Below are 24,854 nucleotides of genomic sequence, written 5' to 3'. Positions count from 1 at the left end.
TTTGTTCTTCCTGCTTTGCAAACAGCCATGACTCACTTTAATTTCCTATTCCAGTTACTTCTATTCAGCCTTTGTTGTGAAATCCAGTCGATGTAATTTATCGTCAAAAAGCATTTCCAAGTTGCAGCAAGGACGGTTCGCTCAGCAGAAGCAGCCTTGAAAGTGTTTTCAGTGTTCCCACTGCTGTTCTGTTATGTTGGCAGTTATCGCCTTTGTGATCCTGCTCTCTTTAATTCTTCCTTTTTCTTCTCTTTGACCTGCCAATCTACACTTCTCTACCAGATATATATATATATACATATATGTATGCATGCGCTTAGAAAATGTGCCAAATTTTCTCCAAATGTATTTAAACTGCACCTTTTAAGTCATAGTGTACACTAGCATGACATGCTTGCATTGGTGAAGAAAAGAAGCATCCACACTCACTGTGTAAAATTTCCATCTCTGTCATTAGCCAATGTTGTGAGTCTGCCTCCCTGCCAACGTTGCTGCTAAAATGGAAATGAGATCTGCACACCGCAATTACAGAACACACACAGAAAGACAAACTTCTCACTGTCACCCATAATAAACTTTGTCTCGAGCCTGAATTTATTGGAAGAACAGACGTTGCTGTAGGTTATGTTAGTCTAGGATATTACTTTTCTCTCTCATACTCGGTGATGATTGCATCATACACTCTTTGCTATCATCTGTTGGCCTATTATGCAGGTTAATTTGAGACATTTGGGCTTTTTGGTTTGCATCAGATAAATTTGGCCAATACAAAGCTATAGAATTATTTAAAACAAATAGGAATCTTAACAGCTGTGATGCATTGGCGTGTCAACAAAGTGGCCATTTTACCACAAACTAAACTAAAATCAATTCAATTAATAAAAACATAGTTATTATTAGTGAATTATTATTATTTATATTATTATTATTATTAGTGAATCTTAGTTGACACATGTAAAAAATATGAAAATACTTATGTGAATGGAAATTAACTGTTTTTAAAGACCCACTTCAATGAAAATGTGTTTTTTTATTATAGCAGACATCTATACTGTACAGAAAATTGAGCTAAAAATGGCATTTTTGAGTATTTGTTTATTTAAATAGCGTTGAATCTGGAGAAGATGCAAAAATAACATTTGAAAAATAGGTGTGACTTAGAAGCTAAAAGAGCAAATCACACTCAAAGACAAATCTATCCATTTAGGTCTTCGTTTTCTCATCCGTGCTGGCATCCGGCTCATGACTGTATAGCTGGATGGCTCCATTATTGCTAACCGTTTTTGTTGCACCACTAATATTAGGTCTGGAGTATGAGGGGCTGTAAGCTATCAGGGGAGAATGTAAACAATGGGGTGATGTAAAATGGGGGCAGGCCTACTCTGTGCCAACGATCAAGTCTATAGGCAAATTTCTATGAACTGCTACCACTCTGACATAATCATGGTTAAAAGGTCACTGATAACTCTTTTAAGATAAATAAAAAGAAGATCGGATTGGGTCTTTAAATATATTTCAAACATAAATAATTATAATTTTAAATTACTTGACACATATCTTTAACTTTGAGCATAAACATGTCATTGAATTAACTTAAACTAAATGACTGCACCTTCTTGACTTGCTACTTTGTGCATATTTTTGATAGCAATTTCATATCAGAAAGAGTTAAAATAACATTTTTATGGTATTTTGCTGACTTTGGTTTACAGATCAAATTTGATCAAGTAAATCTTGTTTTGTTCTCTTCTGCAGATACTTTTCTAAGAAGAAGAAAAAAAAATCCCTGCCAGGCCTGGGTAAGACCTTTACTCCCTTTCTAAATAGAGAGTGTTTTGACTCTAAATTTTACATGGTGGCCAGCAAATAACCAGAGAGTAGATATCTGGAAAGGGATCAAAATTCCTCAGAAAATCAATAGACCTCCCCCTCTTCCAGACATCTTACACAAAGCAAACTACATTTATAAGGATGAAAAATAGCCTTGCTTTTTTTTTCTTCTCCCTGTTGTCATCTTGAAAGCACTGCACAGCCCCCAAAGCCCACACCTTCCATGCAGAGGAATAATTTAATCCCAGGAGCCTTTGCTGAATTGAACTTCATCAAACATCTTCCTACAGTGTCTGCCTTCACTGCTGCTTTATTACAACCTCTCAGACCCCTGCTTATCTTCCACATAAAGTGTTGTCGGTTGCTATTTGAAATAACCTTGAGGTTTACAGGTATGAGCACAAATGCATGGAAGTGAATACCTGCAAAAAACTAAAAGATGAAAAAATGAAAGCCTTGTCAACTCTTAGTTTTCCCTCAATTTTAAATCTTTCACTTCAACCTTGTATAAAGAAGCATGAAGGTGCAGTATGCATATTCATTTTTGAGCTTTTTGAATGCATTTCTCCCTTTCATCTTTTTCAGTGACACAGAGACTTGCAGAGAAAGAGAGAGGCAAATTACATGTGACAAAGGTCCTGCTCTGGAATCAAAGCATGGACGTCACAGCCACATGACAGGCGCTTTTAGCTAGTGCAGCCACCCACACAGGGATTATTGTTGCAAAAAAAAAAAAAAAGATATGGCAATGGAAACAAAATGTGCTTCGACATGGCTGCAGATCATGACTGAATTAATTTATGCTGATTAATCTGCAGGGCTCATAAACAGCAACTCTTCGCTCCATAGTCGAACTGTTGAGGATGTCAGTTCAGAATGGGTACTGCTTCCTTTTTTACAGACTTAAAATCGTGTAGTTGATGCACAGTTTTTATGAATGTTGAGTCAAGCAAGCATGCTGTTTAGTTGGATAGAAGGATAAAAAAATCCATTGACATGCAGTTTCCAAGGAGATCTCCACTGGAATTTAGTTTCACACATGTTTTCTGCAGAAATTTCACAGTCAGGTATGCATGACAAAATCATTTTGTTGACTGAATGGAAAATCAATGACCTGTCTGCTTCTCTGTGGTGCCAAGAGGCTGGCTGCATGGCCCACATGGTGGTGCTCTGACTCAACATCTTTCAATCCCCCAACGCTCGCTCCTATTGTCACCTGATTGCCTCCCTCCTCTCTTCTACTATCTGTCATGTCCTCTTGTGCCTCTCTTTGTTTCCTCTCCTCAATTGACAGAAGCTGAATGCCACATCATCTGCCAAAACAAGCTGCCGTGTTGTAGTTTGAGATGGGGGGAAACATTTTATCAGTGCTTCTAGGGCAAAGCTTGGCCTGGCATGGCTACACACCCACATGCACAGAATACATTCTTTGTGCGAATATATGAGTTGATACAGGGCGATTACAATAATCTGAAGACAGAGCAGAAGGAATTACATTTTGGTTTAGCCAAACTGACAGAGGGGAGTGATGGAGGTGGAGGAGAAAAAAAAAAAGAAGCTAGAGTGAGAGTTGGTTAATTCTGTCTGAGCTGGAAGCCTCAGCCCCCAGTCTGAACATGGGGGCTTGTCTCTTTGAGTTTCAGACTATGCAGTGAAATGCCCTGTGGAGGAGATGCATGGGTGGCAACCAAGGGAAAGTCAGTGTGATCAGTACTCACATGCCTGTGAGAGGCTGGGGGATTTTTAATAAGGGTATTCAAAACGGGGATTTGGTGCGTGTGCGTGATCTCAGTGTTTGAATGCGTGCAGTTAGGAGAGGAGGAAACTGGCCTTGATGAAACTCTTTCAGCACTAACACGTATGTACGCATAAGCCACACACACACACAGACAGGGTTTATTTTTAGCCATGACCGCACACTATTTGCCCAACCCCTGCCTGTGCACACACAGAACAGAGAAGAAGGACAGTTTGTCAAAATTGCTTTCTGCTTTTTGTTTTTTTTATACTCTTGCTCAAATTGTCAGGCTGTGACGCCAGTAAAAAGACAAAAGGAGGCAAAGATGCAAGTTCATAACGATTGGGAAACGAAGCTTGAAAATGAAAGAATGTCTATCCATCACTCTTTCTTTCACATCACCCTGCCATTACTGTGATGTACACTCGTACTAAACAAAGATTGTGGCTTGTGAATCTATCTCTTTATTCTGAACGTTCCATTAGAACAGAGACCATTAGGTCTAATCATCCCTAGGCTCTGTAGTTATGCACAGCTATCACATATCTCAGCTTCCCTTACTGCGATCATCTTTTGATCCATTTCAAAAGTGTTTCCATAATCATGATTATGTCATTTTTAGCCAAAATAAAAAAAAGAAATAAATAAAAACCTGTGTTGTTTTCCAGGACACAGTTTCTGCAGAGCAACAGCAGTTCATTGGAAATTTGGGCTAGACCGTTTGTGTGGAGCAACCCCGCCCCCCTTTTACCTTCCCCGTACCTTAAAACTCTGAGCAGGCAGCTTGTCGCCCGCCTGGCGTGTTTCCTACTGCATAAATGTGATCTTTATCAAACATCATTTTTTTGTAAAAAGCCTCGTTAAAGCAATATGGAGCGTAATTCTTTTATCCAGTTATATATATGTCCTCTATCCTCAGAAAAATGCTGCAAGAACATGTTAACACCATCAATTTACACCTGAGTGGGTCTTTAATCTTTGAAAGATTTAGAATTTGGATTTTAACGATCAAATACAAAAAAAGGAAAATCTCAGTAAAACCTTGAGCCTCCTGCGCATTTGGGAAGACAATAGAATGCAACCAAATTAATTTTTATTTATTCCTGAAAGAAAGCTCTCCTTAACCTGATCACTTTATATAGAAGAACTGGAATTTTATTATATTCATACTTCTGCAAGAAGCTTTTTATTTTTTTATTTTTTTAAACACCGCTGTTTATTACTACCCTTTGAGCGATTGTCCCCGCATTTTCCGGTTTCGCTTGTATCATGATGTGGATTGACGATAAGAAACAACGTCTATACCAAGCTCTGTTATCAGTATACTTTATTCCAGTAACGCGATTGGCTTATGATGCAGTATAACAATGTAACTGACGTGTTCCACAGATCACAGATATATTTAATCTTTTCATAAGCATAGTGAGCCTATCATTTTTGACCTAAAAAACTTTCTAGCTAAGAAGTGCATAATATCTTTGAGGATTAAAAAACGCTTGATGGTTATGGGTAGTAAAGGTGGGAAAAAAACATCAACAGTTTCCTTTCTGTTCTGACGTTAAATATAATTAAATTGAAAACTTGACAACAGACCAATTGGATTTCTACCTCTTTTATGCAATGCGTACAATTAATCAACTGGATATACAATGAAGAATATCAAAGTCTATTTTACATGCAGTACGCATTGTTTGCTTAACACACAAGACAACTGTTATGCTGCGTTCACACCAAACACAATTAGCGCAACAACTTTGCATCTTCTGTCCATGTTCCCTTGTCCAAAGATGTGTTCATGAATTATTCGAGAGGAACTGCTGTCCAACGTTTTTAGCCTCATCGCTTCATGGAAGCATCTCATTTACAATGCATGGAAAACACGGATGACGTTGAGAGATCAGATTTTGTCTAAGTTCATGACATCATTCAGAGCCTCTCCCAGTACGGTGAGCCTCATCATCGACTGCAGGAGCTGCATCTTAATGAAGGCCGCTTTCAGCAGTACTTCTTTCTCTGTGACCCAGTTTGATAAACGCTGTCCGGCATTAGTCCGGGGAGGGAAAAATAAAAACAAGAATTAAATTAGACAGTCTGTTTATTGTTTTCTCAACTGAAAAAAGAAAAATATCACAAAGTTCAGGAGTAGAACAATTAGATTATCGTCCATGTTAGTTTTGGTTTCCACCTGCAGATCACATCCTCAACATTTCTTAGGCCAAAGCTGAGTTCCAGATTGGTTGACGTGAAACAGATTCCTCCCCAAAGTTCAGTTATTTGAACTTGCGCGGCCAACATATTTAAATGCAACATAGTGCCGCTGCTCGAAATGTGCTGTCGTCATGCCACACTGAAATTGCTCCTCTGATCACGTGTATCGACTTAACTGCTGCAGTAATCACGTTTGGTGTGAACGCAGCTTTACTTTGTTGATAGTCAACATTTACTTTGGTCTTATTGGCAACATTTTCACATCAGAGTGGATTTAGTTGCACTATTTCAAAAAAATACTTGAACAAGTTTAATAAATTAATCAAACATCTATGTTGACACACTTGACAACATGGATTCTTTAGTGTTAGTTTGCTTAGAACAACTTTAACTGTTATTGGGTCAATCCTGTTTCACTGTTTTCATAATTCATTAGAAATCATGTAGATATTTTAGATCTTACTTTTAGAGCTCTGCAAGGTCAAGTCCCACATTATACAGTAGTCCCCCCCAACACATCGTAAAACTAGAAGGGGTTTAAGCGTTCAAAGCAATGGCTCCCAAACTCAAAATTGGCTGCTCTACCTCTCTCCCTACTTCTGTTGAATGGGCTGAGGCTTTTAAAACACACCTGCACCTTTTTATTTTGGGCAAGCTTTGTGTTTTTATCCTGGTAAGGTTTTGTGATTTTATATTTTTCTCTTATATTTGTTTTATTTGTTACAATCTGTTTTTCATGCACCTTGTGATTCATGACCTTGTGATTCTTTCTGGGAAATACGTTAAACTAAAAAATAAACTTCACTTACTGAAAAGTTCAAATGTGGTGCAGGTGCATTGCTCCCCTCTGTTGTTATTTTACAGGAAACAGACAAAACTGTGGAAACATTTTGATTAAATGCAATTTTTGATTGTCCGTGTCAACAAATTTAATGAACTATCTTCAAGAAAGCAGTCTAAAGAGCAAACTTTTTTAATTGTGGGACTCAAAGGGTTCTAAAACTTTACAGAAGGGCTGGAAAGGGAGCAGATGCATGGTGTTTTGATAATCCACCTCATTAGAAAAAAAAATAACTTTTTAATATATATATATATATAGAGAGAGAAAGAGAAAGAAAGAGAGAGAGAGAGAGAGAGAGAGAGAGAGAGAGAGAGAGAGAGAGAGAGAAAAGAAAGAAAAGAAAAATATCTCACCCTCCGTGGTTGGTTTCCCCTCCTAGCTCGGGTCCTCTACCAGAGGCCTGGGAGCTTGAGGGTCCTGCGCAGTATCTTAGCTGTTCCTAGCACTGCGCTTTTCTGGACTGAGAGGTCTGAGGTCTTTCCAGGTATCTGTTGTAGGATACCTACAGGCACTCTGTTCTTCTCTGAGTCCCTAGTATTTCTCCAGTTTCTCATGTTCCTTCTTCCTGATGTTTCCATCGCTTGGCACTGCCACATCCACCACAACGGCTTTCCTCTGTTCTTTATCCACCACTACAATGTCTGGTTGGTTCGCCATTACCATCCTATCAGCCTGGATCTGGAAGTCCCACAGGATCTTTGCCCTCTCATTCTCTACCACCTTCGGAGGTGTTTCCCATATATATATATATATATATATATATATATATATATATATATATATATATATATATATATATATATATATATATATATATATATATATATATATATATATATATATATAAACCCGGGTTCAATTCCCAGGGCGGAACGAACAATTAATGGTAATGGAAATGGGGCAATTACCATAACAATGGAAATGGGGCAATTACCATGACAAAGACGGGCAATTACATCACCCAGTGAGGGTCCTTGGGCAAGACCTTTAAGGTTAATGCCTACCTCACAACATGAGAGACAATGAACCACATGTCATGCTGGCTAAGACGTCGCCCGGCCAAACAAGGTCTGCGTCAGGTGCTGAGGGACCAGAGCACCCTGATGGAAAGTGGGCTACTGGAACAAGACGGAAATGGACTAGATGTGAGAACAAGGTTCTGGTAGAATGCTACTACTCAAGTAATCCCACCCAGAGGGGTTACATGCAGAGAATGTGGAATGAATGGATGCTTCGAAACCCACAATCAAGGCTAACAGCCAAACAACTAGTAGCTCAGTGCTCTAACATCCACAAACGGCAACTCCTATCACAACTTGAGATTGAAGCAATACAATACAATGCCACGGGAGAGCCAGAACAGCAGCAGGTCAGAGAGGAGGTTATGCCACACTCCCACCACAATTACGCTGAGCGAGGCAGCAACTGACCTGAAAGACAAGATCATGTCTACAATGAACACCAGGCAACTCCGACACCAACTACAACGGTTAAGTGACGTACCTGAAAGTCTACTGGAAATTGTGAATGAAGCATTGAGGGCAATTCCTACCACAACCATCACAGAAACCAATGAACTGGTTTACACTTCAGCAGCAGTAATCCTTGAGATGCTTGGCTACAAGAGCAATCATGGAAGAAAACAGTACCCACCATGGAAGCAACGGTTAGAGGCCAAAATCAAGGTAACTCGGAAGGATGTGAGTAAGCTGACAGAGGTGTAGGCTGTGCAAAGAGGCGCCTGAAACAATCCAGTACATAACTGCAGGGTGTAAGATGCTGGCAGGGAAAGCATACATGGAGCGCCACAATCAAGTGGCTGGAATAATATACAGGAACATGTGTACAGAATATGAACTGGAAACCCCAAGGTCAAAATGGGAAACACCTCCGAAGGTGGTAGAGAATGAGAGGGCAAAGATCCTGTGGGACTTCCAGATCCAGAATGATAGGAGGGTAATGGCAAACCAACCAGACATTGTAGTGGTGGATAAAGAACAGAGGAAAGCTGTTGTGGTGGATGTGGCAGTGCCAAGCGATGGGAACATCAGGAAGAAGGAACATGAGAAACTAGAGAAATACCAGGGACTCAGAGAAGAACTGGAGAAAGCCTGGAAAGTGAAGGTGACAGTGGTGCCTGTGGTAATTGGAGCCCTCGGGGCAGTAACCCCCAAGCTGGAGGAGTGGCTGCAACAGATACCTGGAAAGACCTCAGACCTCTCAGTCCAGAAAAGCGCAGTGCTAGGAACAGCTAAGATACTGCGCAGGACCCTCAAGCTCCCAGGCCTCTGGTAGAGGACCCGAGCTTGGAGGAGAAACCACCCGCGGAGGGTGAGAGGGGCGTTTTTTGTTTTTTTTGTATCTACATATATATATACATATCTTAAAAAAAAACAGCCTAAAGACCAAAAAAATGTATAAATTTACATTTTATCTTGTATATAAAATATATATATATATATTGAAATTTTTATTTTCAAATCTGTGGCTTTTGTTCTCATTTTTGCACTAATATTGTTGAAGCTGCGTTCATGTAGTGTTGGAATGATTGGAAAAATGACTATTCGACTTGGAAAACACACATTATCTTCAGATTAACCTTCTGAACCTTGTCAAAGGTCAAATTTTTTTAAGTAGAGACCAGAATTGCAGGGAAAATAAAACATTTATAAGGATTATCAATATAATTACGGTAATTCCAGTTTGGTAGGCCAGATTAAACAGTTTAACAGGCCGCATATGGCACGGATGTAGTTTTCCCACCCCTGCATTTGATTTGTGGGACCCTTCATATACCTCTGTAATTAGTATTTTAAACTAAAAGTGGAGGTTAATGGTGGTGGTTTCATGGACTAACTTCAGACAAGATCAACTTTAAGTCGACTTTTTCATCTATTGTTTAACTAGTTTGCAACTATTTGTTGTGGCTAGTTGACACAAGGAATCAAAGAAACAATCTAACTTGTTTATTTTACTGACTTTCTATTGGACCTGAAAAGCTTATTTTACGATAACATTGAAGGCATCACCAGCATTAACTGTAGTTTTTAATTAGTAAACCACAAGCACCTGTTTGCTTTCTTAGCAGGAAGATCCATGTTGTAGGCAGAGTTTGGGGTTTTAAAAATGGTAAATTTGCTTTAACTTTAGAAAGTGAATCAGCTTTGTAGGTTTTATAAATAGGTTAGAACAATGTTTCCAAACTGTTTTCTGACAAATCTGGAACGAAGCTTAATAATCTTCACAACCTGAGGTAAGTTACATAACCCTTAAAATGGATTTACCCTTGTTATGTACACTGAAAAAATACAAGCGATAATCTTTCTACTTAATTTTGTCAACAAAAATGGCCTCATTTTAGCTATGTATTTGAAATTTTAGAAGGAGCAAGTTGGAGCTGCAGGTGTTTTTGGTTCAGGACTTTTCATTTTGTTCCAATAAGATGTTCCACAGATAAATTCTATTTTCCAAATGTCCTCTTCCATTTGCCCTTTCCCATACAGACAAATAAACAACACAGGAAGACATTTCTTCTCTTACTATTTGTTTCAGTGCTTATTTTTTCCCTATATAGGATCTGAAAAACCAGAGCAGACAACAGCAAAGATGAGAGAATAGAGGCCTTGGGTGAGTGCTACCAGGTTTCAATTATAGTGGCTAGAAGTGGACTATATTTAAGCCAATGTGCTTTTAACATCTCTTATGGAATACCATATTGCTTTGAAAAGTAGCTTTTATCACAGGAGTGCCACTTTACCTGCAGGGTTACAGTACAATAAGCTGTGAGCTCAAAGCTTGCAGGGAATAATGTTTATAAAGCTATTTTTCTCAGCTTTCGATAGCTCAAGATGGTGGGGGTGGACTTTATTTCTTTGCAAAAACTTGTTTTATGTATTTTGATTAAGGGAATACTTTTCTCGGAAAGCTAGAAAAAAATGACTTTGGCATTGGATGGAACAGCATTTCATTTTTTTTCTCATGTTGAAATTGCTTTTAAATAAAGGAGAACATTTGTTTAAAAAAAAAATCTTCACAAAAACTGAAAATAAACCATGAAAGTAAAAGCATTTTCCTCAGTTTTATTCAAAAAAAGGTGTTATCACAAAATAATTTTCTCAGTATCAACAATACACTGTAATTTGTTGCAAAACTAATGGATAAAATAATCCATCCTTAACTCATATAGTTGTTGGGACCACAAAAAGAAATTATGTTGCAGGTCTTCTCATCCAGATACCAACTAGAAAAGCATAAAAGAAGTAACTAAAGTTGTCTTAAAACTAAATTATATCCAGGGTTTTTTTAACCCATTTGTCACAACTGCCCTTACGAGTGGATACAGGCAGTAAAATTGGCACACCTGTATGTGAAATGCACAATTCCTTCAAAGTCATTGACCGTGGCAAAAATGTTCATGCACATTTTTTTTTCTACGTGCATGCTGCAGGCGTCAGGTTGTAGGGAACACTTAAACAACACATAAGAGTGAAGTAGGTGATATGTAGGCATGTTGTCCAAATTGTACAGCCCATTAGTGCTGTTCAAGGGAAACGTGCTCCTTGCACGGCTTGTGAACAGAAAGGAGCCAGTGCACGAGCCTTACTAACAACTGGAATGTGGCGCAAAGGACAACCGTATGTCATAAGTGCTTTTAAGATCTCTGCAGCCAAGACCAGTCCTTACTGTGACCATAAGTAACTTCCATTAGCCATGTGCTATGTACACACTGGCCATTTGACACGCATTCAAGAATGTTAACAAATGTGGGTTCTTGAATGTTGTTTACATTGTCGGTGTATACACTGGATGTGGCTAGATGCCAATACTAATGTGTGTACTCACAGTTGGAAGAGGCTTAGTGTGAAATGTTGAAGTCCATTCTGACATATGAAATACTTGATGTATAATTCCAGCTGGGCACAAACAGCAATTAGTCATTTTCAAACAGTTGGCACTTCTGTGAAACATAAAGGACGCCGGCCATGCATCACTAACAAATCCAAGTCCCTAGGTCAACCGTAGGTAGAAACGTTAAAACTTAAAGAAGTGACGTGTGAATGATATAGTTTTAAACTAGGAAGCCCAAAATGCACATTTACGCCCATTTACATAGACTTTTCATTAAAAGTGGTCATTTGAATCCACATGGCCAGCATTACTAAAAACTTCACAATAAATTCACCACATGCAAAATCATCACGTTCCATTTTCCTGACATCACCTTAGGTGGCCACACGAGGGAACTGCAAGACACAGCTGTGCTCCCATTAAGATGCAATCCCTCCTACGACCCTCTACAAACCCGGACAATCCAAAAACCAGCAGCCCCCGTACGAGGCAACCCCTGTATTTGTGCATGTGACTGAAGCATTACTGCCAACTGCTGGTAAAGTCTATTGGCTGATCCTCAGCACCGTTGGAATCTTTAGAAGCTGGTGTGCACACTATCCATTTAAGCTAATGGAATGATCGTGTAACCAGAAGCAAAAGAAGATTGGACTCTTTCTCAGCACCAACAAAGAGCATTGGAGGAATTACAGACAGAAGATACCTAGTTTTTAACTGTTTTGTGTCTATCAGTTGAGAAATTGTGAATAAAATTGGCTTTACTGGCTTATTTTCAGAATTGTAAACTCTCTTGAGCAATGTGAACTAAAGTGGGATCATATGCTTCATATCTGTACCCAGTTTTTATTTTGTTTTCTTTTGTCTTTTTTTTTTATAAAAATATTGTTGAAACTTCACAGACATAGACATTTAACACAATGTTACCAAGTGTGCCATTATGCTAATTTGGGTAGTGTGGAAAAACCTCAAAAACACTTAAGTGTTGAATCTGTGATGCGTCGCTGACTGTTGAGAAGAGGTTAACTTTACAGTTGCTCTGATGGGATTTCTGCGTCCTGTCAACAGAGCAACACGCCATACCAGCATCTTTAGGGAGCCAGTTCTAAGTTTGGGTGCTGCTAAGACTTGCCAGGAAACCCTATACCTCTCATTGTCCCAGGGCACAAGCACTTCACTTATGACATTTAAAGTTGGTGCATCAAGAAGGTGGATGATGTCAGTGAAGGTATCAGCACCGGGTTTTCAATTGTAGATTAAAGTGTGTGTCAATTCAAAGTTTACTCGGGGTGAAAAAAAAGCAGTTGTGTTAGAAGTTTGAGCCATCATGACTCAGAGAGTATCTGTGGGGTGGACGTTAATTAGAACTTGATGTTTAGTAGAATATTGACAAGGTTGGCAATAAGAAGGACATTATGTTAAGAATAAGTCACAGAAGTGATATTATGGCCTGTAGTTCTGGTCTGTAGTTGGATACAGTATTTTCTTTCAACTACTGTAACTCCTCAACCGTTTACGCCGTTGATGAAATTCCAGGAGGTTCAGATGCGGAAAAAAGCAGCTTTGTGCTGTTATGCAACACTTGACTTTGATAAGGTCTTGAATATTGGTGCAGAACTAAGATGAAAAACCACCATTCTCTGCGTCAAATGATTCAAAAATGTGTCAAAATGTAATTTAGTGTCACAGGCGACATCTCAGGTGTTAAAGGGGATAATAATGTCTATAGTCAAGATCAACTGAAGACCATGTATTTCTCCTTATGCTACAAAACTGAGGAGCATTTTTCACGTTTTATTGATTAGTCTTTAGTCTTTTGGTAAATGTTGTATTTCGCAAGTGATGTTTTTTGAGTTGTGCTCATGAGTGGTTCTCAAAAATGCTTTTTTTTTTATTGAACATCAAAGTTGACAAAGAAAATGTATTTTGTTCGGATAAAAACTTGCTCAACCCTGTATATATACTGATATAAAACTTTTTAAGAAACTAAATTAATTAATAAACTGTTTATGTATTCATTTATATCTATGGATGTATTACATCACATTCAATGAGGTATTCTAATGGACACAATTTGCAGCAAAGTATTTAAAGGTAAATGTAAACCCTTTTAAGCTTTGGTCTGTTCTTTAGTGCCAGTAAAGTTAAAGTTTCATGTGTGTTGCCACACACCAGATTTGTTCTCCGCATTTGACCCATCGCTGGTGAGAACAGTGAGCTGCTGTCACAGCAGTTTGGGGTTGACCTTTCCTCCTAATTTATTCCTTAAAGGAGAGCGTCAAACAGAAGACATTAGGTTCCTTTGTTAGTCTTTGGTATGATGAGACTGTGGAATCAGACCAAAACATGCCTGTCTTACACTGGACAATCTACCACAAAGCCACTGAGCTATTTTCGCCTGTAAGGTTAACCTGTTGCAAGTCCATTTCATACTGTCAAAATAAATTTTAGCTTTCAGATATTGTTGTATTGTAATGAATTGTTTTTCCTGTTTTGTGCTGCTGCTGTTCTGTATGCTGTGGAGCTCTGGGGCATGACGTAAAGAAAAAAATAAAAAATAAAAATAATTTGTAGTCGTGAATAAGTATTTTATGAGCATTAATTAGCTTTTTGTGGGCGCAATTTAGTACTTTGTGCACATAGATTAGCATTCTTTGGCCACAATTTACTGTTTTGTGCACACAAATTGGCATTGTGTGTGTATTGTGTTTGGCATTGTGTTTTGTCAACACATCTTAGTAAAAATTAGTATTTGGAGGAGCCCTACAATTTAGCATTTTGTTGCCAAAAGGTGGTATTTTAGTATTTTAGATATCCTACTACAAATTTGTGCCCAATACATGCTAGTTTAAGCTTACAAAAAGCTAATTTGTCACACAAAATGCTAAAAAAAAAGCCAATTTGTGGCCACAAAATGCTATTTTGTGAGCACAAAGTTCTACTTTGTGGCCACAATTTACAATTCAAAAGAACTTTTTAAAAAAAGATTGTCATGTTTAGGACTCCGCCTTATTGTTGGCCTAAAATCCCCTTTTTACTGTCAGTGGGGGGCTGACATTTTGACTTCTCTCCTAAGACTGCAGTTAAAGATAAACCCTAAATATATGCTTGTGGGTAAAAAACGTGTTGGACATTGCTACTCCTCAATACCTCCTGAGCAGGACATGTGGCAAGGTGCTCTGCTGTGTCAGATTCCTACTTTTTCCATGTTGACGAGCAGCAATGCAACCATCCAATTACTTTTATTTTATTTACCTAATAAGCGGGATTGTAGCAGTGTTAAGCATATCAAATGGTTCCTTTACATAGCTGAACATGTCCTGCTGTCAGTCAAAGCTGTTCCATTTCACTGAGAATAGTGCTGTCACCATGGGAACGACACGCTTAAGTGAATAGTCCTCTTCAGCAGTTCTTGTAAGGTAATTTTTCTATTTTTATGTTGTTGCTTGGTGTCTGGAATTTTTCTGTCTGGTGATTAATCCAAAGAAACTCTTGATCGTACCTTTCTCAATAGGATTATGACATTAATGTGATTAATAATCTGATTTATCATCAAGTAAACAAAACAATTATATTGTGAATATTATTGCATTACACAATAGCTGAAACTTGGATATGATCCATCCATTTATCTACTTAACTGGCTTTATTCCCAGTCGGGAACAGGAGGATGCTGGACCTGACCCAGCCACTGAAGGGCGGAGGCAGGCCACACCCTGGACAGGTCACCAGTCCACTGCAGACTCGGACATGATTTGCAGAAAGAACAGTTAGCTGAAAATCAACTTATAAAATCAATTTATCAAAAGACTTTTTTGGTTTTAACACTGAGGTATTTCTTAAAAAATATTTTTTGTAAAATTATATATTTTTTGAAGGACTTAAATGTTATTTGCTTGGACTGGACAATGCAAAGACCTCTGAAGGTTGAATGACTCTAAATAGGCTTCCATAACTATTTGATAAAAAGATGCTGCCTTGGCAAAGAAAAGTAGGATAAATTCCAGAGCTGTTTTTTAATAACCTTTTGAGCCAAGGTACTTCTTTTTTTCCATTAAATCACAAGAAGCAGCACAAACTAAAAGTGTATTTAAAAAAAAAAGGTGAAACTCTGTGGTTTGTTAATAATCTGATTTTTTTTCTTGTCAGATTTTTTTAAATAATCACAGATCAATCTTTTTATCTTTTTTTTTCTTAAAGTGTATCAGTCATTGCAGTCATAGCATATTCAAAAGGAACCAAATATTTTTATGATTTGTCATATTTCTACTAATCAATTTAAAAGCTGGGGCTGTTTGGATGAACAAAGATGATATTCTGGAGGAGATTATGTCTGGAAATGGGATTCAAGGTTATTAGGACCACAGTTGGATATCTTTTCTCCACCTACCAAACACAATGCAGTTGACGTGGATGCATTTGTTTTCTTGGAATGTACCGTAGTGTTTACCTTATGGTGAAGTCTTCTATTCCACAGATCAGTTTTGCTGTTTGGTCACAGTGATGGCTGGTTTTGCCTACAGAGATCTTCTCCAGGTTAAAAGCCTCAAACCACAAAACGATTCCACCCACTAGTGCTGAGCTGAATATATTGTCAAATAGGTAAGGTTTTAAATCATAGTCAGAATTTCCTATTGCCTTTAGTGTTCTTTTTCTATTGACCAAATCCTCTCCTGTAGTTCTTACATTACACTTTGGAAGCAATATTTTATTCTTTTTGTTATTATGCTGATTTAATTTGCATGCCTCTTGACAGGCGAAGCAGATGTAATGTCCAATTGAACCCTTAGCTAAAAGAAAATTCCCTTTGGATCATTTTTTTTTTTCTTTCAGATCAATATCCCATTTCTGCAGAAACTCTAAAACATCTCATGTTCAAATACTGAGCTATTGCTTTAGTCTCAATCATAAGAAAATGTAAAGGTTTAAAAAATAAAATCTGTGTCATGGACAGGTTTTAACCAGTCACACTTGGTGTAATGTCACTGTCTGTGTTCAGTTGCTCCATATTTTTACCTTTTTTTTCTCACACCATCAGGGGAGTTGCTCCATATTTTATTTTTGGCTTTCATTCTCTCCAGGCCACACTGATGATGTTCTTGATGTGAGAATACCAAAGGTTCATGGTTCATCTGTTACACACATCGACCACAGACCACCCATCATCTTTCCCCCACCTGTGCTTTAATGCCAGCAGACCTGGAATTCCCTAAAGCACGTGAAAGTGTGGCAGCGTTGCAGTATATGCAGATGAATACATGCTTGCATTTGTGGAAACTGTAATGTGCAATAGAATTACACTTCTAAGTTTCCCCCTGAGTCTGTCTCACACAAGAGCACACACTCATTCACACTAGTTTCCCCCTATGATGTGTGCTGCTACTGTGTGAAGTGAGTCCATGCCAAGAAAGCCCCTGCATCCATTGATTGCTCCGATCTATTTCTCTTTCTAGTTCATCGCTATCGTGGCGTGCACTGCCATTTCATCTAGCATCACGGTGACATGTAAAGACACACGTGGCGCGGCCAATGTTGGGTATCGTAAACAGATTACCTCGACTAAAACACATGATTCTTCCCCCTCTCCCTGTTACTTTTTTTTGTTTTCATTTGCCCACTGTAGCTGCCGATTTTTTTTTCACATTCATTTTTAATTTATCTGTTTCATTTCAAACAGGAATGGATTACACATACACTAACTGGGGTTTTGTGGAAGTTTGGATTGGTTTTAAAGGTAATAACATTTTTATGGGGGCCTTAGTCACATGCAGGGTTGTCCTGGCCTGTGGAGGGTCATAAAAGGGAGCTGCTGCATCTTGAGGGGAGCGTGGGTTTGTCTGAGAGTATCTTCACACTGAGCGTTCTTGAATGCACATTTAGCATTACTAAGGCTAAGGCTTTAACGATTAAATGTAGAATTGAAAAGAACACACTTGACCTTGAGCATCTTGAATCTTCCTTGCATCCAGCTCTAAGTGGAAGCCCAAAACTATGATGTTTTGCAGTAATTGAAGTCCACCCCTTTTTCTTATTAGAAAGGAAAACTCAAAAGCTCACGATGAAGATATTCGTCATTTTTCATCCCTAAGATTAGAAGAACTGCTTTCCTCAAATCTATAAAAAAGTTAATTCAGGATGAATTTCCCATATAAACTAAAATATGTATGAATTCTATATGAAATGGAAACGTTTGACTTGTGGCAGGAAGTTGAGTCCATCAAAAAGCCTAGTGACACTTTCATTTTTCTTCTCACTAACAAGAACTTTGACCAAGACAGGAGACTAATCATTTGATAGATTTAAGTGTACATTTGTGTGCATTTGTCTGGAGCCACAGGACACCACACAGTGGACCTTACTCAAACTGGAAGGATTTTCAGTTTTATTTGGCAGTTTGTTCCCCGTTTGTCAAGATTAAACGGTTCAAGTCTCTGTTAGCAGTCAAGTCATTGAAAGGATTTTCTAAATGCTACATTTTAAACAGAAACCCGGTCTTTACACAAACTTTACACAAACGTGCAAATACAGTATTACCACATGAGGCAAAGTACACTTTAAAATTCTGACAGCAGCACCATAATCTTGCCATATAACCTAAATTTGACCTGTTGATTGGACATTTTATCTTTGCAAGACCTTTTTGTGTCTGCAATTCCCTGAAAGTAGGAATTTATTTTGTCTCGCGTGACCTTTACGATCTTATAAAATGTTTAATTTTCTTATATGCCCCCTCAATTTGTCAACAATTGGGGTAAATTGTCATGCACACACAAACCTGCACATAAACATGCACTGTGTCCCTGCACTCATTTTGGCATTCAAGGCCCGGGGGACAATAGTCCCAATGTGTGTGAGATTTGAATACACACATAAGGGCTTGTGCAGGCTCCAAGCCAGCCTCCAGGCTGTATGACTGTGTGCTTTTGTGCTTTGTTTTTTTTTGTATGTGTGTTGTCTGCTGTTGGCACGGGAGACAGATACATGGCACACGGCAAGTGTGTAAGCAAGTCCCAGAAACACCTGAGCCTCATTGTTGGTGTGTGTGTGTGTGTGTGCGTGCGTGAGTGTGTGCGTTTTTGTAGGTGAGTACCTGTGCTGAAGGGTAATCTCACCATAGCACCTGTCAGTAGGTGCTCATGGGCAACCCTATTTTTACCAGCTTTGTTGGAAATTGGTCATTAGCACCCTGTCCTTTTGTTTAAGTCCTCTTGTTTGCTGGTGTAAAGTTCTTTATTATTATTTTTTTACTTTTGCAGTATTTTGGTCAATTTTCGGATTATGTAATTACTCTGTGCAGGGTGAGCATGCTTTAACATCAACTTTATCAAGAGAATTGTGCAGGAACTGATCCGAATTATAAACGGTGAAGAGGACAAATATAGTAAAATACCACACTTTTGTTTAGGACGTGGTCCTAAATTTAATAGTACATTTACTTTTTATGTGGCTGCTTGATGCCGACATTTTTCAAACGCTCCATAATCTACAATAATGTGTGCTCAAATCTAGGGCTGAGTTTAAACCCAAAAGGGTTTTTACATTTTTTTTAGATTTCAGTAACTATGACCAAATGGGATGTGAGCGGGTTTTTATTGTTTATATAATTCAAATGTTTTATTTTGAAGCATTATATTGTACCATATTTTGAAGCACAGATTGAGAATCAGTTTGTTCAACATAAAAGTTTTAATGCCCGAGAAGTTTTATTCAACAATCCTGTATTTATGTCATGAATTCTGATTTAGATTAACATTGGTCACACTTTTGCACATTTTCAATGAAACGTTTCATCCAATAAACGCAATGTTCATATTGTTTTTAAATCTGTTTGGACCACCTTTCTTTTCATTTTTGTTCTTTCTATCTCCATGTCTGGAAACTTATTTGGTCTGCAGTTTTTTTTTTTTTTTTTTTGCTGTTATTTAAATGAAAAATAGTATTTTTTTGTTGGATTGTCATTTGCATAGATGCTACTTTTAATGTTGAAATTTTTAAATTCACAAAAGCATTATCATTTCAAGCAGGAAATCCAGTACACAGTGGATTATAACATTTCTCCAGACCATATGTACACAGAGCACAAAGTATACAAACTAAATCTAAACACAAGGAGTGTATGTTTGCAAGAGACAACAAAAAAGTGCACAGAGAGAGAAAAAGACAAGACTGGGAAGATAAACAAAAAATAGTCTGACTTTTTTAACAGTTTGAGTAAATATAATACATAAAAGTGCACAAAGTGGTTAAAATGACTAAAGTAACAGAATTAACTATGAAAAAGGCATAAGATTAAATGTAAAAATATAATGTGCATGCAAGCAGGGAATAGTTTGTGTGCATGTCCATCACAGTTCAATTACTCAGAAAGTTAAACGTGTGTATTTGTATCCAGCTCAGTTCAGAGTTCAGATGCATGATTATTTGAGTAAAGATATTGCTAAACAAAACTGCACATGGGTATTAAATGCTGAGTTTTGTATCAAAGAGCATATTTTAGGACCAAACCTCTGGTTCCTTTTTCATTAGATATGATACTAGTGAGTTTATAATCCCACATCTCATTCAAACATCTATTTTAAAGACAGTAAATTTATTTTCATTATTAAACCTATTCACATTTATTTTAGTAAATGACATTTTGCTTAGACGTGTGCTTTGACACTGAAAGAAGCTTGCATGAACTGCTCTGAGTGCCAATAATAGACTTTAAAACCCTCCTCTGCCCACCCGGAAGACTATTTTTAGCTCATAAGTCTTGTTAGCATGACAAATGAGGGGAATGTGCTCCATATTGCATTACGACTGCCCTGTTACAGTCGATTTGTCCTAAAATTGCTTTCAAGATCAGATCGATATTGTAAGCAAGAAGAGGTCCTCAACATCTTTTCAGTCTCTAAAAAAGGTCTTACTCCAGTATGACGTCTGGAATTTTTTTAGCTTCAGGGTCTTTCTTTGTCATCACTGTTGTGCTGTGCTCTACTGATGGACCAGCAAATAACCCCATTACATCCGAATATATTTTATAAATTTAATGTACTCGTTTTTTTTAATCTTTGAATCAAAGTTATTGTGATTGTGGATCATTTGCAATATCAGGGGCTTTAAAATTAGTGCAAATCTTTAAATTAGTTTTATTTGAATAAATAGTGAAATGACTTAAAAGTAGCTATCTGGCTTGGTGGGAGCATGAAGATTCTCATATTAGTTTTTGTCATGGTTGGGCTTATGAAGGCAGCTTTGTTTAGTTGTTTTCTTTCCTTCTCCTTTAAAAGTTAAAAAAGAAAAGCTGTAAGAGCTTTAGCAATGATAGAAAATGGTTTGTTAGGAATTGTATTGAGCTGGTGTCATTGACAGTTTTTGTAAATCAACTTATTTTGGAGCAAGTCAACAACTGCAACGTTTCCACCTGATTATTGATCTGAATAGCTGATATATAGATCGACAGGTTTTGTACCTTTGTCCTTTTAAGTCAGAGATTATGTCTACAATGGGAAATACTCATTATAATTGCCTTAAAATAATCCCTATAAAAAAATAAGGATCTAGGCAGAATGGAGAGTTTTCTTTTTCCGATCCTATTTTACTTGTGTTTTTGTTTGTTTTGCTCTTTTCTTTTGTTTTGTTTTAATACAGTTTAGTTTCATGTCTATGGAATTTTTTTTCCACTCATTTAAATATGCAATTCTCGATACACAATTCAATTTGCAATATCATCATGAAAATTGAAAATGCATTTTGCAATTACATTTTCAATATGAAAAATTACAAATGAATCCAGATAAAATATAAAATTTCTCAAGAAAAATTTCCATATAAAACTTAAAAATGTTTTAAAAAGTGAAATGTTTGGGATTGATTGAAAGGGACATGAAAATGTCTGCCATGTATTATTGCATGTTTGAAGGGTTCTCTTAACTTTATTCAGAAACGTTTTATCTGCTGTCATTCAGAGACACAAATAAACCCACATAAGTGCATAATCTCAAAACAAAAAACACTGGAAACATATCTCCATGGTAAATGAACTCGCCCTCAACTCTACTGCACAAAAACAAGATAAATTAAGTTCTTTGTGTAGAACATATTTTTGTTCTTCACCTAGACTAGTTGTAAAATACCGTCTGTAAATGTATTGCATGAATTTAATTGAATTAGAGGGGTTTGGATGATGACTATCTAAGAAAAGCTTTAGTTTTCCCTTCTACACAGAGTTTTTATTTGTTTTCTCAGTGGTGCATTGTCATGACTAGCTGTGAAATTGCAACATAAAAATAGACTAAAGTAAATTTGATTTGTTCAGTACAAGCTGGCAGACAGCTGGAGGTGCTGAAATGTAATCTTTAAAAGGAACATGAATTTTAATTGAATTTCATTTATAATTTGAAATAAAAAGAGTAACCTAATTTCAACTGTTTCTTTTTTGCTGGGAGACTTAATTACAGACATGCTGTACATGAAAATGGTAAACGATGTTCAGCTATGATCAGTTTTTATGTTTCCTTTAAAAATATTTACTGTCATTCTCAAATTTTTATTTTATAGAAAAGGGAACAGTTTTTGTAATATAGGAGATTTAACAGAATAAACTGCACAATTTACTAAACTTCTGCATGATTTATAGACAGAAGTATAATTTTTCACTTGTAAAAATGTAAAAAGATTTGCTGTCATGGTTTATAAAATAGGTCTTGTAACATCTGCGTTACTGACATGATGGTCTGATTTGTGACAGCATAAAAGCATCTACATGTACATGTAGTGTATTGTAACGTCTCAAATATAAAATGTGTTTTTTGTGGTGCATGAAGACGCACACTCCTTTAATTTTTTTTTCCTTTAAGAATCTTTGATGTCCTTGAGGGTTCAAACAGATCCCCAAGAAATGGTGATAAGATTAGAAGTGCTTCCATCTTCCTGTGATTCAGCTAAGGCCCAGGGAGATAAAGAGCAGCATCTCAGGCTGTCAGGTAGGAGCCATGGTGGAGAACAGACCCAAGATAACTCCTGGTGTGCAGGAGGAATGATAAAAACATCACTGCAGGGAGAGACGGTGGGTGGTTAGTTTGTGTATGTGTGCACGCTCCCCACACAAGCCTGTGTTTCAAGGTAAGATGAATAACAAAAGGGTTACATCTAAGCATGGGAGATAGGTGACTGATAAATTTGTGAAAACAATAAAATCTTGGATCACACATTTGATAAAAGATTGCTCTAAAATGTCTCATCTGAGGCCAACTTCCATTGTAAATGTGAAGCATGATTGCATGACTATGCAGGTTGAATGAATTTGTGACCGAAATGCATTGTACATTTGGGGCCGTCTTTTGCAGTTTTTTTTGCAGACAAAGTAATTGAGATAAATCAGATTATGTTAGATCAACACAAAGGATTATATTGCTAGGTCAAATCTCGAGTGGGTGCTCGGTAATCCGTAACAGATTACATTTTTAAAAGGAGCCTGTACCAGGCACAGACGGATGGATATGTGGTGGGAATGGAGACTGTAGGATAAAACAAATAGTTTTCAACTGTGCTCGGTTCTCACATCCACCTCTCATCCAGTGTCTGCATCTAATTCACCATCATAGGTTCTGAGGTGGTGGAAAAGGTGGGAGCAGCAACAACTGAGCTGAAAAAATGGTGGAAAACTTCAAAATAAAAAGGATGGGAAGGGTAGAAAATAATGTTATCAAGAAAACATTCTTCTTACTTTAGTTCAGTATAAATTTACAACATGGTGCATGATTAAATAAAAGCCTAATCTGGCCAAATCACCATTTAAAACATGTATAATTAATTTATGTAATTGGCAGTGGAAATGTTCCTTTTGGATCATTTGTTCTTTTTCTATATATATATTTTCTGAATCCAATGAAATGTCACTTAATTTTGTTCCCATATTCCTTAGTAAGAAAAAATCATGTTACATTACAGCAAATTTGTAAGAAAATTAAAAATAAAGTTTTTTTAAAATAATTTGGTATCACCTACATCACAGCTACAAACCTTTTCCTGACGGCAATTTTCATCTCTTCCTCATTCACCATTATTTGAAAAAATAAATACCTTGAAACACTGTTTAAACTTTTGATTTCTTTTTGTATATGTCCTCCATTATGATAAAAATACTTGAAAAACATGTTAGCAACACTAAAAAACGACTTTTACTAGACTGGGTCTGGTAAAATGTTTTTGCATTTTAAAGAAACTCATCCAAGGTTGTGAGTGTAAAATGAAATGCACCAAATGCAAACATACACCATATTATAAAAGAATTACACTGCCATTTTTTAGGTTCATGTGCCTCTACTTGATTTGCAAAAAACACTTTGTATAAAAACGTTTTTTTTTTATTTCATAATGTGTGCAGAGAATGTTGGAGCATGTTCATATCCACTGAGGGTGCATGATCTTAAATCTTGTTTTCATGTCTGCATTTGAGAGCAGAACTACATAAGAGATTTAATGTGGAATAAGATAACATAAGGTACCCAAATTATAGAGAAAAATGAGCAGAATTCAATTCTTTTAATTTTCTTTAAATCATTTGCACATTCCTGAAACAATTTCACATGCAATACAGTATTTTCTGCACTGTAAGGCGCTCACAATTTTTTACAGTACATTTGAAGCACCTTATTTATGGATTAATTTTAGGTGTTTTTATTGATGTCAAAGCCATTTTGAGAACTACACGCTCTGTCTAAATGTCAGTTTGTTTGTTTTTTTTAATTCCAAACAAGATTGAATGTTATTGTGACAGAGGTAACGTGGCTAACATGTAACTGTGTCTGACAGTTGTTTTATTTTTATGTGTTATTAACAAGGATAAGAGTTAGTATAGTCACAGTGAGGTTTATTTTAGCAGGTTTGTTTTTTTAACGTGTTGCAAACAGGGTTGCTAGTTACAGGTATTGTGAATACGCTTGTATGTCACAAACAAGTTCCAGGCTATGTCCGCATTTCCCCTCTACTCCGTAACTTTCCAAAAAAAGCTAAATAGTGAGGAACTATAGAGTCCAGATACCATGGTCACTTTTTTTAAACGGCAAATGTGACATCACAGATTACTTGAAGTAAAAACCTTATAAATATTTTACAAAGATTTTTAATGAATCCATTGTGCTCTGAGGATGAAAACTTGAATGGTTTATAAAAAGAAATGTGGTAAATGCCTTTTTTTTCAAAAGGAAAGATTAATATAACGCAATGCATTATGGTCTATATTCGCCAAACTAGTGAGCATAGATGCACACTAGCCAAGAAATATACAAAATTTCTAGGACACTCGATTTTGGAATTGTACATTTAGACAGCTCAACAAAATGGCAAAAGAACTATAAAGAAATTCAGACACCACCATTGAATTACTGTGAATGTGATTAACAAAGT

At 37.0% G+C, this 24,854-nt stretch overlaps 1 long non-coding RNA gene across 1 annotated transcript; it reads left to right on the top strand.

The window, feature by feature from the left end:
* Positions 1-9,292: 9,292 nt before the first annotated feature.
* On the top strand, positions 9,293-20,187 carry LOC144989366 (uncharacterized). The gene is made up of 6 exons (XR_013653512.1): positions 9,293-9,870; positions 10,192-10,244; positions 11,844-14,881; positions 15,119-15,186; positions 15,940-16,064; positions 16,544-20,187. It is a non-coding gene; the product is annotated as an uncharacterized LOC144989366 (long non-coding RNA).
* Positions 20,188-24,854: the final 4,667 nt, after the last annotated feature.

The sequence above is a fragment of the Oryzias latipes genome, chromosome 23 (genome assembly GCF_053564925.1).
Source record: "Oryzias latipes strain Hd-rR chromosome 23, Olatipes_Hd-rR_3.1".
Classification (NCBI taxonomy): Eukaryota; Metazoa; Chordata; class Actinopteri; order Beloniformes; family Adrianichthyidae; genus Oryzias; species Oryzias latipes.
This window is presented reverse-complemented; position numbering and strand designations above follow the sequence as displayed.